Source organism: Lepisosteus platostomus, chromosome 21 (assembly GCF_059453375.1).
Source record: "Lepisosteus platostomus isolate fLepPlt1 chromosome 21, fLepPlt1.hap1, whole genome shotgun sequence".
NCBI lineage: Eukaryota > Metazoa > Chordata > Actinopteri > Semionotiformes > Lepisosteidae > Lepisosteus > Lepisosteus platostomus.
Window position 1 is genome coordinate 9,859,871 of NC_142631.1, and position 16,861 is coordinate 9,876,731.

Genomic DNA, 16,861 nt, shown 5'->3' on the forward strand with positions numbered 1-16,861 from the left:
AATTTGGAAAATATCCTCAGAGGGTTCTCTACAAGTCATGTCAGCCTCAAGTTTCAGAAATTAAATATGACATAGCAACTGCTTGATTTTGGAGGTCATTATAAAGTCAAAATATTAGCAAATACTATAAACCCCTGTGTCAGGTTTCACCACCCATCTGCTGTACATCAGAAACTTAAATGAGACAGGAACAATCCACACCACAAATGAATTGTTCAAATGTCAAATTTATTTACAGATTATTTTGAATTTGTTGCAAAGAAGTGGAAAGCAATTTTTGTTTTAGCTGACTTCACACTTTACTTGGATGCGTTAAAACTGCAACCTGCTTACATGATTTAGAGGTTTTCTGGAAACATTTAAAGGTCACAGAGCGAACATTCCTGCTGTCACTCACAGCTCCTCTTCTGCAGGGTATACCAGCTCGCAAAATCCGAACCCAACTGCACAATACTGTGCCAGAAGAAATTTGTCGTCATCATGAGATCTTGTCATCAACTAAATTTAAACAAATCTGCATAAATTAATTACATGCTACTCGTATTAAGAAACGTATTACAGTATATATAGACATTTTTAAACCATTAATACAAGGAAATGTTGCAACTTAATGCCTGCACTTGCTCAAGACACTTGGTTGATTGCTTGGAAAAAAAAAACTACTATAAACTTTTTGACTCCCGTGCATCATGAAATACACTGTATGAGGAGTCCTGAATGATGATCTCTTGTCTGTCCATCTCACCGGACAGGTTAGAATTGCCTAAAGCAGTATTGGCCTCTAGTGGTAGGAAAGGGAGGCACAGCTTCTGAGGACTGACCGCACTGCGTGTTTAGCCATCCAGGCCAAAAGCATTCTTGGATTTTTCTTTTTTTTCCACAGGCTTCTACTTCCCTGTATAGGACCCAAACACTAGCAAAGGAAAGTGCATTATTTCCTATTCAACATTAACATTCTAGGTATTCTGTTTCATTACAATACACACAATCAGAAAAGAAGAAGAACCAGGGATGTGAGACTGTGTTAATAGCAGCAGCAATCTGCTAATATTGGTACATAATACAAAATATCCCACTTTTATCTTTTCTTTTACTTGCAGATTTATTCTGAAACTATGACTATAAAACAAAATACTTAGCAGCAAATATTTCATTTTATATTCAGGTTTGGAATTACCAATTATCAATCACCTTGGATAATGTATCATGTCATGCTAGCAAAGTCGTTCCTTTTCACACTGTCAGTTCACAGAGCAACAGACAGACCTAAGAAGGTATGAAAACCCTCACTGGCATTATTGCATGCCCATAGTGAAAATGGTGTGAGCTTTAAGAAGGTATGAGCTTTCGTTAATAACACTGCAAGCTAGCAGGGGCTCGTGCAGCTACCCATATTAATCCCTCTCAGCCCCTTTCGGTTATGGACACTGTCTGGAAAAGCCTGGTCACATACAGTATAAAGCAGTGCTTTCTGTGCTGTAGGACTCCATCTGCACTGAATGAGACATGCGAGCCCAACTTTAGGAAGTCTGGACATGGAGATAGTCACAAGACGGAAGAAACTTCAGAAAGACAAAGGCAGAAAGAAAAGCTGTCAGGCAGATAGATTGATCAGTCTAAATAATAACCAAATGCAAATAAATTCACTAAACAGAAGCAGCATGGGGAAAATACATATTTTTGATTAAAAATAAGTGCCCATCTTATTGTTAATTTATCTCACATTATTTGCATAAATTTAATAAAAGATGAACAGAATTGCTCAGTATATTACCCATAAAGGTTCAACTATTCTGTATTGGAAAAATTTTAATATTTAGATTTTAATAAGATCAACCATGCACTCTCATTGCCTATTTCATTACAGTGCTGTAAAACATTCATCAAGAATAAAAACAACTGAAAAAAATCTACAGCAACAATATGAAACCAGGCAGAGGCACAACACACACAGGTTGAATGGCTGAAGTTCATCGTATATGAAAAGGTGATGATGATTGTTGCCTATGTAGTTTTGCAAATCAAAAAAGTAAGCCCAGAATGATGTGAGTTTTATTGTCTAAAAGGCAGTCGAGGTTAAACAGTTGTCATGACATTTATTTCTGCACCAGCAAAATAATAACAATAGTTTGAATGAGTGAAAAATGACTGAATACTAATTCCACAAACTGTAATGGAAAGGAAAGCGATACTTTAAAAGATTAATATGGTTCAAAGTGCATTTTTAAAGAAGATGGTTATAACATTAATTTGTTGTCAAAATTAACAGCATATGTCCTATTAGAAGAAGAAAAAAGACTTCCTATACCTGTGCCAAGAGTACTTTATTATGAATATTTATTATGTCTAAAAAACTGGAATCTGACAAATTGTGTGCTGTTACCTGGGGAATCCCAGTCACTGCTGGATATGATTCAGACATGCAGTTCAAGGACTACAGGTACAGCCCCTGGTTAGAAACAAGGCTTTTGCTATTATACTGTAGCTAAGCAAAAGCCCTCAGAAACAACGTTGCTAGTGGCCCGCCTATGGGAAATAAGATTCACAGCAGTATCAGTTAACTTGAGAAAGAATGTCCCAAAAGATCACCTAATGCCCTTTTGAACCTAGACACTTTTAATTAGCTGTACTTGGGCTAATTTGTCTTCATTTTTTCGATACTGGCCAAGTGAACAACTATAATCTCTCACCAGCCTGCAGCTGTTTTTCCATCTGCCTCTGAAGCTGGATCTTGAAGTGTTAATCTGACAGAGGGCCTGCAAGTAGCTGAAGTGTAACAAATCACCAGCAGGAAGTGGAATACACAGGCCATGAAGCGCTCCAACAATGCCATATTAAAACATTAATATTTTAAACTTAATGTTTCTTTGACTTGAATTTGTACAGCAGGCGAAAGCTGGTTAACAAAAACATGCGAGAGGTCAAAGCCTAGCATGAGAGACGTCAACGCACAGGGCCACTGGAAATGGGCGCACTCAAGGCTTGGATTTGATTAAGCAGAAGAAACTGTCTGTATTCTTGATGACATGACATTTCATATCGTAATGGCTTTTTATATAAAATATTACATAATAAAATTATTTTTTCATTCTCAGATGATCAATTCTTTTGAAATGTTGTGTTACTCATACTTTTTTGCTTTGCCGTTTCCTGAAAATACCATCTGTGCAGAAATGGCAGCTCTACCCTATTTCTGTCCCTTGCCTGTTGGAAGACCTAATGGGGAAGTGCTCCAAGACCTTTGCAATACTGGTCGTAGTTAATTTAATATCTCAAAATGCAAAGTTTTCATTCAGACATATTTCAATCTACTTCACCGTGATTTAGGGTGGCATGGCATGGCTAGAGCTCCAGGTTCAATTTTGGGTTGGACAGTCTATTTACTTTGAGTTTACATCTTCTCGCACTGTTCACATCAGTTTTCACTGGGTGGTCTGGTTTCCACCCACCTCCCAAAAACCAACCAGTTCAGAGTTGATTGGTTGCTCTAAACTGTCCATTTCCAGGGTTGATTCATTATTGTGGGCTGCATCCCCAAGAGAGTGTCTTACAGAGAAATGCAATCAAATAGGCTTCATTGTCAAAACATCCCAATCTCATTTCTGGTCTTGCTATTATTCCAATCTGTTTGCTTTGAAATAATGCAGCAATTTGGGACTAATATGCAGGGCTGTGTCAGGCCTAGTGACACAGCGACCCCTGTAGATACCCAGGTGCTTGCAGGCACGTGACTCTCCGCCACTCGGTGCTGGTCCTCCAGTCCTCCCGTTCTCCAGTACTGGGCTGTGGAGCTTCTGATGTGCTGGAAGGTGGGTGGGCTGTGGGAGTCTGTCTACATTTCCTCTTTCTCCCCTGTGTGTGTGGTCGTGGGATTGGTAACTACCAGCCAAGACATGAAAAACACACAGTTAGTTATCTGCCAAAATTGGTCTCGGTGTGAGTATGTGTATGTCTGCAGCTGTGTGTGGCCCAGTGATGAACTGGCATCCCATCCAGGGAGTATCCTGCCTTGTACCCATTGCCTGCTGCGATAGGCTCCTGCTCCCCTGAAACCTGTACTGGGAAAAGCAGTTAGGAAATTAGCAGTTAGGATGGATGGCTATACCACACAGGGCGAGTAGGACAAAAATAATTATTCTAAAATGAAGAGAAATGTGGTGCTTTTATGCTTCTGCAAAGGTCTGTGTAAATTTAGGTGTGTCTGGGCATTCTTCCAGCCTTCATTTGTTTTGTTGTATATTGTATATAATTTCTCTGGACCCCTCAGGTCTAATATAGAACTACAGCAAAATGGAATTTGCTGGGGTTATTCCACATGTGTTTTCAGAGGTACTGACTTTCCGCTGTTTCAGAGGTACTGTTTGCATTCGTACTGTCTCTTTTTAGTGTTTTTGGCGAAGGTGATAAGGTGCACTAAACTCTGTGCGCCTGCCCCACAAACTAAGACCCCCCCACCCCATTTTTTCCCAGATGAATATCATTGTTCACAGTGCTTGTGAAGCAATCCAAACTGCACTGAATGAAAAACAATATCCTATTATGACCTTATCTCATTTGTGACCTCAGATACAGTAGGTTCCATGGGCTCAGACATTATGCAGATCCCACAAAGAGGCGGGTACCATTGCTTTTAATCCAGACTTTTTGGGGGCGTAGATGAGGTGGGCAAAGCACCTTGTGAAATCGTAATAAACGTTTCTCAAATATTATAAGCCGAGAGACGAGTTTTGCATAGTCCTCAGGATAAAATCCAACACCTGCATTTAAAGCTGTGAGTTGATCTGCTGCATTCAAAGCAACACACGCCACTCATTCAATCTAAATTGAACGACAGATATTTTCCATATTCAAAAGCAAAATCAGGCAGCATGGGCTGAGATAAACATGACAGCAAGAGAGAAACAATATTTTTAGCCTTTCAGGGTACATGAGAAAGGGACAGGCTGTGAGTCTGTGAGAACTGCACCGAAAAAAAATCTTGTTGCTTTGAAAAACAAAATAAGTTCCTTTTTCTTTTTTAGCAGGTTTGCAGAGGAAAAGTAAAGGAAACAGATTTGTTGATCACATTAATGACCCCCTGGATGACGATGTTTTAACAAACCTCCCTTCCTTCCTAAGGTTCTGCAATCCTACTCCGAAGAAATCTGCAGTACAGTATTTTGCCTGTAACCAGCATGAGAAGCATGCAGCTGGAATTAAGAAAATTCAGAAGCACGACACCCACAGAGATCATTACATAATCAATCATCAATTCTGTTCAGGTGTTTCAAACTGAAAGTCACCACTCCAAAACAGAAGAACTTCTTGGGGATTTATGAGACACTCACTAAACAGATGGGTTGTGGATTTTGATTCTTATTCTGAAGACGCCATCGATGTAAGCACCTCCTACATACATCTCCGAGCCCCATTTCATGGAAGCAATCCAGTTTGTTCCTGGCAGGAGCTGGGCTCGTCACCATCTGTCTCAAAGGACAAGGATTGATCAACACAGTCATCGAACGCCCGTAAGAGGAAGATAAAAATATAGATTGCTGATTAAAAAACATCTGTTTTTAATTAACAGTAAGCATGTAAGGGACTTGCAAAAGTGATCCTCAAGAACCTATGACATTTCTCAGAGTTTGAATTATATAACCAGTCCAAACCGTACAATAGGATGTGCTATATATAAAGAGGAAATAGAAGAGTGACTTTTCAGTTTGAACTAGGAAGGCACTAACATTGGTTAGTCGGAATGCCTGTCTAAAGCAAGTTAAGTGAATCTACCAATCCTGCAGTAAAAAAAAAAATAGAGAAAATACAAAAGGAAAAAGGAAAAAGGCATAAAAACAGATAAAATCTGTAAAAAAAAGTTTTGTTAATATTGAGAACAACTCTCTGGTACCACATAAAATGGCCTTCCATTAAAGGCATTCTCCATGAAGCTTTAGAATTAGAGAATAAAAACAGTAACTGTGGCAACAACCACTAATTCAGTCACATAATGCTTGCTGCAATAGAGGGATGTGCATACATATTTTTCAGTATATCTGAAATATCTGCTTTGCTTTTCTGCACTGGATTTAAATAATTTATGAGCTGTAAAAGTAAAGTAATTGCTTGTTTATGATGAGGAGCATGAGGGGTGTGATTGTTCCAAGTGTTAACTTCTTCAGCATTCAGGACACAGGCATCCTTGGGCATTTCATGGTAGAACTGCTGAAGAGATTTGAATATTAGATTCAAGGATCTGCTTTAAAAAAAGGTAAAACAGTATTCAGTATTCCAACTCTAAAAACAACAATGGCCCTCTGGGTATATTTTTAAGTATTGAGAATGGGTGAGACTGAAACCTGGACTATTTTGCTTCCCAGGTATTAAAACTAAATCCAGGATGGATGAAAATATTGTGCCTCTAAAATCTAGTATCTGTCTTACCTTTGAAAATACTGTACAGTTCATCCACTTTTATTATTATGTCATCTCAACACAGAACTGCAGCTTGAACACCCAAGAGCCCAAGAACATGTACATACTGTTGAAGATCCTGTCTTCTAGCAGTATGGCTCAGTGAGTCTTCAGATATAAAATACACAGGCTTCCTTGCCTTTCCTGAAAAATAGGAACGTCTCTTCTTAACACAAGACACCCCTCAAATACTATTGTTGCAAAATACTTCAGTTACTACAACAAGCACAACATTTCAGACACTCAAGAGTTCTTCCCTATAGATCTACTGCACATCAAACACTACACTAACATCTAACTACTCAGTGACACACCATTTCACACAAAAGCCACTAATGCAATGTATGTGGAAATGTGCACTCTCCCAAATTAAGCCCATGTGAAAATACATCCTTGTCTGTGATGAGATAAACTCATCACAGACAGCTCAAACATCCAAGGTACCTAGGCTGTTCCACCTGGTTAAGCTGTTGACCCTCCACTTTCAACTTGAGTTCTCCTCTTTTTCGTTTTGTGGATTTCATTGCCTGCAGCACGTTTTTGATCCTGTCATTCAATCTTTTGTGAGATGTTAATTGTTATTCCAAATTCAACGCCTTTTTTTTTCTTCCTCGTAGTTAACAAGCTATTGCAAAAGAAGTTTTGATTCACTTACCCTCTCATAAGCATCAGTAAAAAGGACCAACTGGTTGCCCACTGGAATTCCTTCATCCAGATGTTCATATACCATGTGTAACATTGCAGATAAATATACATTGAACGATAAGGTGAAACGAATCCAGCTATGTACATCTTGGTCATCTCTCCACCACAATTCTCAGTTTTGTTCCACATTCTTTCCTAAACCCAAACTAACCTTTACCAATGCAAGGATTTGATTTTATTTTCATTTTTTGGTAAAAATGTTTTTTTAAGATAATTTTGGATGCCATCTGTTATCAAGCAGATTGCTCTGTGGTTTTACAATTGAGAGTGAATGGTTTCTTCTACAGAGGTACAGTATGTACAATAGTTCAGGTGGGTAGCTGTGTCAGCATGTGTAGGCTGCAAAGGAACAAGTAATAGGTTTATTCCATGCTGAATAAAAGAAGAAAGAAAACACAACGTTTCGGCCGTGGAGCCTTCTTCAGGTGTGTATGTACAGTAGCTGTTTTTGCGGATTCTTCTGGCTGGTCACCTCTCTCAAAAAAAGCTATTTTTTTATTTATTCCCCACTGCTTTCTTCTGCTTTAGTTCTTTCTTATCTATATCTTAATTGCAAATTTGATCTAAATAATCTTGATTTTCCTCTTGTATCTCTTTTATCTGGCCTTTGAAAATATTATACAGTTCATCCACTTTTATCAATATGTCATGTCATACAGAGAACTTCAGCTTGAACACCCAAGAGCCCAAGAGCATGTAAATACTGTGGAAGATTCCACCTTCCAGCAACATGGCTCAGTGAACAGACCTTTCATTCCATCTGTCACTGTCTTCTGCTCACTACCTTGTCTTGAAATGTTGTACATCTATGAGTTTTGCCCTTTACTGTCAGACCTTATACTTTCTGAAACAAAATACATATATTTTTTATATATTCCATCTAATCACACTGCTCTTTCCTTCATGTTTGTCTTGGCATGGGACAGTCATTAGCTTAACTACAATCATATATTTCAGGTGAAAGTGTTAATCCCATAGATACCAAAGCCATTACTTCAAATGGTGGAAAAAAGAGTTTTAACCCATTTAAGGGTTAAAGGAAGCCTATCATTCTGATCCAAGTGTTTCGCTAGAGAACTGTGGAGTGAGGTCAGATATTGTAGGCACTCCTCCAAGAACTCAATCAACACTGCCTGGGCAGGAAATTAACCCACTATGTCAACGGGATAGCACCCTTCTGTGTTTTGAGTCCAGATGGAATGATGTCATTATAAAAGCCTGAGAGATATGTAACACATAAAATAAAACAGGTCAGCTTTATACATTCTTTACAATTGAGAAAGGACTTTCATTCAGGCCCTAAGTCATTGATTTGCACTGACACAAATGTCCACCAACGTCTGCACCAAACATTCCTGTACATACACGTGAGAGTCCTTTATTGCACCTGTGTGCCTCCCAATTAGACAAGGAGGCAGGCAGTGGTTGTGTTTTGATTACCTGTTGTTTTCATTATGTTGACAGCGTGCCTGCCTTCTGTAACAGAAAGGAACATCACGGGTCCCAATTATTTATCATTAGTGGGAGCAAGGAGTGATGATTAGACTTTCAAATGGGTAGAGGCTTTGAGCTTGGGCAGCAGAGTAACAGTTATAATGAGCACGCAGAGGGGCAGGGGGAAGTACGATGAGGTTGGCAGGACACAGCAGGGTGGTTTACAGAGAGAGAAACCGAAAAAACAGAAAACTCAAAGCAAAAGAGAAGGAGGAAGAAAAAAGCCACAGCACAGGGAAATAATGAGGGGCTTAATTAAGACGCTAAACACCCAATTCCCTTTTCACTTCCAACTCTTGTTTCTTGACTCTAAACCTAATTGTAATGCGGAGAGATGCAATTCTAGGCGGAGATGTGATTGGACAATTGGACACTGCTGCACAACCGTGGGTGAGAGCAAAGTCCATCAGAAAGGTAAACCAAAATGGAAAGTGGAAAACGCATCTCTCAAATTGTACTGGTGTAGAATGTGATACCTTATTTCTTTTACAATAAGACAATAAGAACATTTCTGCCCACTGCTAACAGTGACTTTCACATGATTCTTAAAATTGTTAATGCGCTTGATTACAACCCTTACCAGTGTGTGGTAACATTTTTCTTTTCAGCATTTAGAAGCCATTTTCTCCTGGAACACACCTGTTGTAAAGCTTGATCAGAAATGTAGAAACTTCTTCTCGTAAGTTTTTCATAAAACCTAGAGCCTCCAAGACTTGAACACTGGGAATGACTGGGCTACATTTGGTGTAGAGCTACTCAAGAGTCCTTGATAAACATATTATTAGTCACATCTTTAAAAATCAACATGTACTGTATATAGGGGTCAAGAAATCAAACAGCTTTGTGATTGAGTGAACTTTTTAATTTAATGGCTTAAATATTTTACTTCAGTCTTCTATTTAAGAATTAATATTTGGTATATAAGAAAGCCTTTTCCTAGCTACAGCACATGCTAATACCATCTTGACAGATGTACTGATTGGTATTTGAAAATACATGAATCATGGTTCTGTACATTTCTGGAAATCTAGAACTGCTCTTTCTTACATCTTCAAGAAAACTTCACATGCTCAGAACAGATTAAATGTCCTGTGTTGTGAGAACTCTTTCAGGTGTAATGGCAAAGGATGCTAAACTAAAGTAATGGTATAAACGTTGCTTGTTGTGGAGGTAAAGGTATCTGTGCTACATATCCATAGACATAAAATTAACCTTCACTGTATACAATGTATAAGAAATGGAGCTTCGTTGTTACTTCTTTGTCAGAAAAGGGAGAAATTGATTTGATTTTTTTTTCAAGTAAAAAAAAACTTTAAAAATCTTGTTAAGGCCTCAAGGCAATTATTTAAAAAAATGGATTTGACATGCTGTACCTAGCTTCAGTTACAGATTTTATTCTAGGAGTTAACTTTTTTAAAACATTGCAGATGATTCACCTGTTTTAAGTTTGTAGTCAACACAATGTTATGAATAATGTGTCAAATTAGATGGTCTCATTGCTCCTTAGGTCACTTTTATCTGGAAACGTTCATGCTGTACTCACCTGATGTAGAAACTCATCTCATTTCATCTTGGGTTCTGTTTGTCAGCTTATTCTTAATTGTTCTTTAAAATCACAGCTAAAGAAGAACACAAAATACTATTCAGTACTAAAAAAACTAGACTTAAGTATATCAGAATTACAGTATCAAAAGATTTTTACACATCTGTATTATAGTCTTCCTTAACAGCTGCAACAGCTTCATGTTTCTCTCTCTCTCTCTCAGGTCACTGAATAGGTTTTGGCTATCTCACACACAATGTTTTAGCTGTGTAACCAATCTTTTACGCACCTCCCACTAGGCCTTTAACAAGTGTTTCTAGCAGTTTCAGCCAATTCTCTGTTAACAAGCTGTTTCATGGAGCTGAGACAAATTCTGTTAAACTTAGTTTTTTAACCTTTAAACCAAATGACTGGACAGCATGGCTTTCAGATCTTTGATTTGCATTGCTCTCATTGTCTGTGTATAATCTTTTCAGTAGAAAGAAACGTGTACAGCACTTTTTCCATGATGAACACATTAACGATTTCCTTTTACTGTTCTGCTATTCATTTACCAAACAGGTATGCCTAATTAAAAAAATGTACAAGCTCTGTGACAAAGAACAAAGTGTCTTACAGCACAGACATCACGGGGTTGAGCCTTTAGCAATGTCATTGTCTGACTGCCAGTGGGTCTGTCTCCAAGTGCACAACTGGCGAGGTGACACTGAACACAGAGTTCCCTGCCTTGCTGTGCGACAACAACTCCTGCGACCTCCTGGATGCCTGTGAATTTGCAGTGACTACAGAGAGAGACATGCCGCTGCCTGAGCTGGCTCTAACTATTCTAGCAGGCTCTCTGATGCATATAGAAAATTAACTGATGGACAGTTCTGACAGACAAGCATGTCGGAGAGTGCAGTCATAGGTTCTTGTAATGTAAGACAAACTGATGAATAACTGGCCATTCAAGCTTTATTTTAAAAAACAAGGAGTGAAAATTAATATTTGACGCTCCGTGAAGGTAACATTGACAGATACTGTGAAGATAAAATTAACTACTGTTTTTCCATCTCCCCACACTTTCTGATGAGTCTTCAGAGACACCTATCCACATCTGCTGACAGCGCTGCTCATTTCATCACTTTCATGCTGAATTGCAAAGGGAATAAAAAGCCTGCTTTTGCTCTTGGGGTAAATAAGAATAATTCAGTGCAAAGTACTCCGAGTGAACACAAGAGCAGTACGTGTGAAATCCCAGAGTGCCTCAGCATTCCAGCTGACTGGAAATAACCCCCCTTGAAGTCAAGGAAAGTTTGTGTACTTTACCTCTAGCAGCTTTCTGAACTGCGCAAACGGATTCCACACAGAAAACAAGCACCAAAAAGGGCAAATGTACTCAATTAAAATGAGCAATTAAAAAAGAGATTTTTTAGTAAAGTCACTGAGGCGATTGCTGTAGTATCCCAAATACTAGCCGCTAAATGAGAATGACCTGCCCGATTGACATAACACAGTAAAGATTCATTCCATGCCGAAAAATAGAAAGGAGAAAGACATTCCAGCTCCCCACCTGAACATGTCCTGTTGAAATGCTGTGTTTCCTTCATGAACAAATAAAATCTCCTGAACACTCTTGGGACAGCAGAAAATCCTATTGGAACTATGGTATTTTGTTTTTTTTAAATGGAAACGGCAATTTTTTTCTATTCCAGTTTCAGAATTGCCTGCTGTTTCTTTACTACACCCCACTTTTGCAAGCAGTCCAGCAGAAATGTAGGCTACTGTACTTCCCTTGCCTTGCAAACACGACATCCCATTCCAATGTTTTTTTTTTCATTTTTACAAGTGAAAGACGTTAAATGTCAGAATAAACTGCAAATAAAAAAAAACAATACCCACATCTGCTGATGGCAAAATTATTCACTGCCTTTCCTATGAAAACAAACAATTGAGCATTTAAGTCTTAAAAATATATTTTTTTAAATCCAACAAATTGAACACATTGGAAGGGGATGGATACTTTTGCAAGGGACCAAACATGCAGTGTATCAGACAGGCACTGTGGAGAAAACTGTAAAATTGTTCTAGAATTTGAAAAAACATAGACATCGGTAGTGTTATCTGATCTAAAGCATGGACATTTTTCGAAGCTATAATATCCTCAGTCCCTAACAGTGGAGTCTTTTAAAATGAAGTTGCCATACACACTATACTGTCAAACACTGAAAAGAATCCACTGGGGAGCTGAAATATTATTGACATTTCTTTTTGGTGGGGAGTCAACGCTTCACAGATCACCTAGACAACCTTTGAATTCCATCTTTCTAAATAGTCAAGGAGAACAAGCTTATGTCTAATATAAGACAGTTTCCGAAACCAAGGTAGTTAAAGCATAGGAAGAGTCAAGCCCTTGCAGCAGAACAAGAAAGAGTATTCTGGTGTGGGCAAGGTCTCAGTAAAGGGAGTTCTGGCACAGCATGGGAAGATTCTCTGATTCGCGGTGAAGACACTCCTTCAAATCAACCTTTCAGCGCAAACTATTACCTGGGTCAGAGACAAACAGTGTTCCACAGGCTTTGGGGTGTCGGTGCCAGACAATATGCTTCGAGAGGAAACAAAGAGAACTTGCTCCTGCATTGCTTGATGACGGTGCCAGGGCATTCTGAACACCTCCTGGCAGAACGAAAAATAAAAAACCAAAGAGAGAAAGAAAGTTTTAATTTTTCACCCCACTTTCCTCCTCCCCCCCAGCCAGGCCATTGAAGCTGCAGGGCTCAGTTTTGAAAAGGAAAGGAAACACACGCGCGAGGCACACTGCTGTCCGAGGAAGGGAGTGTCCTGGTGCAGCCGAAGCAGCTGTGCCTCCTGCTATAATAGGATGCACATGGATAATGAGCCGGAGGGGTCAGGCGCACATCGAGCCTGCCTGTGGTGATGAAAGCAGCAGGGAAGGGACATGACAGGCGGAGCTGATGCCAGCACCGAGGAGATGGGCAACCTCTGCTTCTGCTGCTACTCGGAGTGATCTCTGCTGAGGAAAGTGGAAAGGCAGTTCGCTGTCAATTATAGATTACTTACTTGAGCAAGGTCATCCGCTCCATTTCACTTTAACCCTCTCCCTCCTGACTCCTCTTACTTAGTCAAGTGTTGAACTGGTTCAAGTTGCATGGCTGTCTCAGAGACTAAAGATTTTTTTGGGGGGGAAATCTATCTTCCAAAACAGGAGACGTATTTGTACTTTTTTGTTGAGAATCTGGGGGTGGGGCAGCAGATGGAGTAAACAGACTAGGACCGTGAGTACACCCACAAGGTTCATTGTCAGGAGCAGATCCTACACTGTGTGAATTCTCTACATACCACTCGCTTAAATCAAGAACATCAGCTTTCAAGTTCTCTGCTTTATGGCTCCAAAGATGTTTTTGGAGGGGCTGAAAACTGGTTCTGCGCCTGCTGCAAAGAGACTCTTTTTTATCTTAACAAATTCATGTTTAATCTTTACTCACAGCCTTATGATGAGAATTATAAATAGCATTTGAGGAATTTGGGTCAATATTGGAATCTAGTGGAGTTGGATAGTCTTTGGAACTGGGGTAGTTCTTGAGTTTGCCAGTGTTACAGTTAGAGTTTCATTAAAGGAATATCTCTCACTTATGTGTGCATATGTTTGTTGTTAGCTGCCATGATGCAGTACCAAAGCTTTCTTCAGAATGTACACTCATCTGTCAATACCATACTATTAACCATCATTGAATATCATTTTAACCTTCCTCAAGTAGCATGGACTGTTTGTAAAAGGAAGTATCCCACAAAGCTTTGGTACATTTGGTACATCCAGGTGGATGCTGCACATTGGTGTTGGCGGAGGGGAGTCCCCATTACCTGTAAAGCGCTTTGAGTGGAGTGTCCAGAAAAGCGCTATATAAGTGTAAGCAATTATTATTATTATTATAACATTTACAACTGCAGTTCCACCACATTATTCTAGCGTGCCTTTAGTTGAGGTAGTGACGTGTGGAATTGAAACCTCAGGATGGATCTCACCAAGAAAGATAATAATAATGATAAAGGCTCCTTCAACCAACCATACATTGTGTGCCATAGAAAAGCACCTGTTCATCTGAATGAGGAGTGTTTGTATGTGGGTCAGTGCTTGCATTTGGGTACACTGCACTATCATCTTTTAACTCTCTGTTGTGCAAGTGTTTCTACCAAGGTAAGTCTTACCCCTCTTCAGGTCTTCTTAATTTGAAGGTTTGATTGTTGAATCCCAGGAGATCTGGATGTTATTTCTAAAGTCAGAGCTGTAACACTCTCCTCATGTAGAGAAGCAGTAAGATGTGCTAATCCAGCTACCTGCAGCATTTCCTATTGACCTGCAATCAATTTAATTTTTAACAGATGATTACCACAGTCCTGTAGGAGTTCTTTATCCATCACCCAGCCAATACTAATAGCAGGGTCAGCTTTTTATTTGGAAAGGTATTATCGGCACCCTGTAATAGTTCTGCCTTTTTGAAACTGGCTCTTCTAACTTCAATTTAACAACTAGATGTTTACTTGAAATCACTATAGAAACATAGCAAGCATTTCAGTTCATGCCAAAAACAAAATAGGGGGTTGGAAAAGAACTAAAGTTACTGCTTTAATGGCAATATTAAGACCTGATTAAAATAATCTTGTGATTTAAAAGAATATATATTTAATTCATGCCTACTTTCTTCTAACAATATATAATGTAAAAAATGTTTTTATTGCAGAGACCAGACACAGCCCTGGCCAACTTATCCTACACTAAACCTTGAGTATTACTCTGCCCAATGTGCACAGCCACTGGGGAAATCTTGATCAGAATTGACTAATAACATATTCCAGGAAAACAGATACAGAGACATTATGGCTTGAGCAATTTAAAATACATAACTTGTTCCATGAAGTTGTTGGCCTATGCTGTCACAGTAGATAATTAAAATAATGATAAAACATAAAAGATTACAGATATATGTGTGTGGCATGGCTACACAGCTGCCAGAGGTCAAGACATTTAACTGTCATAATTGCAATTAATTCACATTTATATAATTAACTTAAAATCAACCATAGGTACATTTGAAAGCTACTATCTTTACGTCATTAAAATGAAAAATTTAGAGACCATAGCGAATGGCGTTTGTGACCATGTGTTGTCGTTCATTGGAAAAAATCAAACCATTATTTTGTCTTGTTAGATGGATGCCTTTTTATGGATTATCTTTAAACCTACAGTCCGTGCAATTTGCCCTTCACCGCTCATGTGACGGTTATTAAGCTGAAAGAAATGCATCTAAATTTGCTTCCTTTTGTGACTTTTGAACTCGTCAAAGGTTAGTTTGAACTTGTTCGTGTGAAGACACAATAAAGAAGAAGGCAGGCACATGGAAAAAAACCCCAATGACAACTGATTAGGAAGCACAGGAGATGAAAAACTTTAGATGAAACTCTAAAGGGAAAAAAGGGATATCTGAAGGGATAGACAGTAAGTCTTGAAGGGACAGACCTGGCAGATTTTTCAGCATCAGAATACTTCTTTCTCATTCAGCGATCATCAGTGACTTCACACAACACTGAGCACTTGGAAAGCTGAGAGGAGCATTTGAACAGTTCTGTAACTGTTCTGTAAGGAGTAACTTTGAGTGCTGTCTTTTTTAGCATGGGCATAGCAACACAGCTAACCCCACACCTCTGCCAGAACTGACGTCCCCATGTCCTCTGCTTTCTCCTTGTTCCCAGCACCTTGTTTCTCTGATCGGGAGCCAAGGGGTGAGATAGCAGCAGTATTACAAGAATCAGGAATGCCTCCACCACAGAACACGGTTCAGCCTCACTTCTTTTTTTTCTTTCTGAAGACTCGTTTTAGAATATTTTTCCTTTATTAGCAACTGACCTGGAAAGGACCCCAAAGCCAGATTCCAAATTTTCTGCTGGGGTGCTTCTTTAGGACAAACAAAGGTTTCAGACACTTGGAGAAGCCAAATGCCTTTCTGAAGGTCAAAAGCAAATTTAAACCTGAGTAGCTTTATGGATGTTTTACAGGATGTTGGGGCACCTAGTTTCCAATCTAATCAAATTTAACAATGATTAACAAACAGGAAACAGTGTGTCATTTTAAAGGGTATATCTAATTGGGATATACACAGTGGTGTGCTACAGATATCTGTTTCAGGCCCCTTGCACGTTTCGATCTGAAAATGATTCTAAATTATTAGTTATGGCAAAACAGAACAGCAGCGCCAAAACAGGACACTTAGCAAATTAATTTTAGCATTGGTGAGTGCAAACTGATCCACACAGTTAGTAGGAATGTAAACATACATACTGGTATGGGTAATTTGGAGCTCCAGGACTTTAGGAGAGGCAAAGGAACACTCTCCCCACTTTTCATCAATGGTCTGGCTGTAGAGTTGGTGGAGAATTTTAAGTTCCTCACTTTAAAACCAGACGTCAACACATCCATCATGGTCACAAAAGCTCACCAGAGGCTGTTCTTCCTGAGATGGTTAACAGGACGCATTGTCCCTTTTCTACAGCTCTGCCACTGAGAGTGTTTTGACCCTTTCCATCACTGTGTAGCTTGGTAATACTTCAGTCCAGGACAAGAAATGTAGGATGCTGTCTTCCCAATGCGAACTCACTCTAGCTCTCTGGATTGAA